This window comes from Triturus cristatus, chromosome 4_1, assembly GCF_964204655.1.
Source record: "Triturus cristatus chromosome 4_1, aTriCri1.1, whole genome shotgun sequence".
NCBI classification, from domain to species: Eukaryota; Metazoa; Chordata; class Amphibia; order Caudata; family Salamandridae; genus Triturus; species Triturus cristatus.
The window spans coordinates 360,491,793-360,495,161 of record NC_140585.1 but is presented as its reverse complement, the minus strand read 5'-3'; the positions used below and the strand labels follow the sequence as shown (position 1 = coordinate 360,495,161).

Here is a 3,369-nt window from a genome sequence, read left to right as displayed (position 1 = left end):
GGAGGAAAAGGTGAGCGAGACCATTAACACCACATATACTGCAGATCTGGCACTAAGCTGTTTGCCTCTGCAGAACCCCTAAAAAAAGAACAGGACGGGAAAGTAAGGAAGTAAAGAAAACAGGATGGAAATCCGAAAGTAACTTATCCTTTAAGCCTGCCTCAGTGGCTCAAGCCTTCACTGGATTCCACGGTTCTCGAGCTGAGCATGCATGGTGGCGAAGGAGATTAGGGGGAGGGGGGGAAGGAGGAAGTGCGGGGGCCAGGGAACAATAGACATGCCACTGACCACAGGAGCCCATTCAGCAGACCCTGGCCGCAGCAGCACGGCAATAACCCAACTGTTAACTGATTTAACGCTCTGCCAGCTGCCGGCCAGGGGATCAGAGAAGCGGGCACTGCACTGGGCCTTTGAATGTTACCTTTAACGCAATTGGACATATGTTACTTTAATACAACGTTTCGCATTTGTTAGCTGTAGAGATGGGAAGGGATACATATGCATCTTTTTTCACAAATTTGCTTGGCATTTCCACAGCTTGTAAATCGCCTGAATTGCTTGAAAGTTGTCTTTTTAAACTGGCTCCTGGCAAATTAGGCAAGACCACTTCCAAAGTCTTTTTTCTTTCTTCCTGTTGCAGGTCACTTGTACGGTAAGGCACTGTAGAAGAATCAGTGCTTGGAAGGAGGTTGGAAGCTTGGGATGTGGCTTTGGTTGATTGGTACACAGAGTCCTTTGAGCATCCTGCACTGGAATGATCTGCGGAAGAGGGTGATGTGTTGCCACTTCTCAGAAAAGCAGGTTTCTGCCTGCTGTATGATGAATGTGAGCAAAAGGGAGCTGGCAAATTTCCATGCACATTTTCGAAGGCTGGGAGGAACATCTCGCACATTATCTTCTGTGCTTCCTTCTTCATTTCACACATATCTGGATTTAAGGCAATACAATAAAGGTATTCTTTTAATGCCTCTTCTGTCCTTCCCAAACCAGATAAACCTTGAGCTTTCAAAGCATGGACCTTTGTCTAGAGGGCCTTGTTTTGACAGACTACTTCTGCATCACAGAGTGCTTGCTCGTAGTTTTTCAACACGGAGTACACCTCTCCTCGTTGCAACAGCAAATGGTAATCCGAAGGGTCCAGATCTACAGCCTGACTGTACTTGTCCAGGGCCGGCTTCAGCTGCTGTTTCCGCCGTAGGCTTATCCTCCTCGCACAAGGTACGCGCCAAGCTCTCTCCAGGTAATATCCTCTGTAGCAGGCTGCCCAGTACCATGTTCACTCGAGGGCAGCCCGCGGGCAGGGGCGTGCTCTGGGGGCCGTATAACGGACACTGTTGGAGGGGTGCCCTGCCTTCGGACACAGGCCGCAGGCAGCTCCAGCACAAGCTGTGGCCACAGGCCATGGTGACTGGTTCCAGCAGAAGGCGTCTGCAGTATGGACAGCACAGCATCAGAGGGAGGTCTACCGGTCAAGAGTCACTTTCCACCGGTGCAGCCAGTAAGTCCTTCCCCCGCAGGCTGCTCACCACGCTCTCCACCAAAGGCCCCAGCTCCTCCGGCCGCAGCCTCCCCAGCGCTGCCGCAGAACTGTAAGAGTCCAAAGCCTCCGACACGCGTCCAGCTCGGGCCAGTGCCTCTCCCCGCCGCAGGCAGAGGCTCCGCTCAGGGCTCGGAAGCTCGGACAGCTGCGAGGCGTAGATCTCGGCTGCCATCCCATAGTCCCCGGCACGTGCCACCTCCTCGGCCACCTGCAGCATCTCCGAGGCGACCCCCGCCTCCATGGTGGGGAGACAAGTGGCAGATTCCACAACTCCCCTTAGACGTGCATGGTGGCCGGAAAGCGAAATCCGCTCTCCCGCCCCTATCTCCCCATTGCAGAGAGCGCGCGCCGAGGGGGTGACTCCCTGTCCAGATGCCCCGGCCTTGACAGCTATCTTACTTTACAGTCTACGATTTCTTCTTCTGATGGAGCATTATGCCCCGTAATTACATATGAGAAGAAAGACGTGGTGGTAGGTTACCTGAAATACTATCCGAAGGAGACTGAATGCCAAAACAGGGCCCTTTGAAGTCTGAAGTGCAATTGTGCTAGTATGCATGTGAGTGTGTGCTTTTTGTGTGCCAGCACGAGAGGCGCTGTTGTGGCAGCGTGTGGAGTTCGGCACGTGCACCCAAGCATGAGAATATGTGCCTGAGCTTTTTGTATGTGTGAAGTCACGCGCGCATGTATGTGTGTGTAAGTTTCACTTTTAACTGACGAGGCACGCTTTCACGCACTTCACGTGTTTGAAAAACTTGTGTACAAAATAGGGCAACATATATAGCCATGAGTTCTCGTAAGGACACTCTGGCAGATGATATGGACATTTTACCCACGTTTGCTCTGAGAAGAGGCCTCCTACGCAACAAGGAAGACAGAGTCCTGTTACTTCTCTGCCGCCCGTGAACCATGTGAAATGCAAGCAGGAACAACATTGTTACCTTAACGCTTTTACTCACCGGACTTGAAACGCCGATCCAGCAGCAAGGAAGAGGTGACCCCACATCCCGCTCCGACTGCGCACAAAATGGACGAATCTTCCGACAAAAAAAAAACACGCCCACCATGTGTAAAAGGGGCGGAAAGGGGCAGGGGCTTAAAAACGCGAAAGAAGTGAAAAAACACGCCCTCGAATCGGAAAAAGACAGGGCTTGTTTGGAGAGACAAAGCTCTTCTCCAATGGCTGACTAGCATTTAAGAGGCCAGCCAATGGAGAAGAGGGAAGAAGAGGGGCGGGTTCAAGCCCCACTTCTGAAATCATTAAATCTCGCAAGCGAGACTGCGCAAGTGCAGCCTCGCTAGGCGAGACTTAAAAATGAGTGGAGGCTCTCTGGACATTGTTGGTGCATGCCAGCTCTACCAGTGAAACTAAATTCAAATGCTGGTGGAAGAATTATTCTTTTACCCAAGCTTCTACTGTTTTTCTTTTCTTCGAAATGCACCAGAGATGTTTTTCCTTAGTCCTTCATGGCAACAGTACATGGTTTTCCCTAACTATGATGTAGTGCGACATGCCTGTAGACAATTTCAAGGAAAACAACAAAATGTTTTCCCTTAATAATGCCACTGACTGGCGCTATTAAGGTATAAAAATATTTGTTTATGTCGTTTGAAAGGTATGGTTTGTATAAAAATGTTGTTGCCGGAGAAGCATATTTTGTCTGTAGAAATGTAGGGGTTTGAAGCTGACATCTGCAATCATCAAATTACAACAGGGCTCTGATCGCAGATACACAAGTTACATAGTTTTTTCTCCATTTCAGTGAAAGAAAGTCAGTTAAATAAAAGGCCAGAGGTGAACTGGGCAGAGTGCTTTGATAGTTTTGTTA

General features: G+C 49.9%; 1 pseudogene; it reads right to left on the bottom strand.

Annotated features, from left to right (window-relative positions):
• Positions 1–448: 448 nt before the first annotated feature.
• LOC146854950 (LON peptidase N-terminal domain and RING finger protein 2 pseudogene) lies at positions 449–1,781 on the bottom strand (annotated as a pseudogene).
• Positions 1,782–3,369: the final 1,588 nt, after the last annotated feature.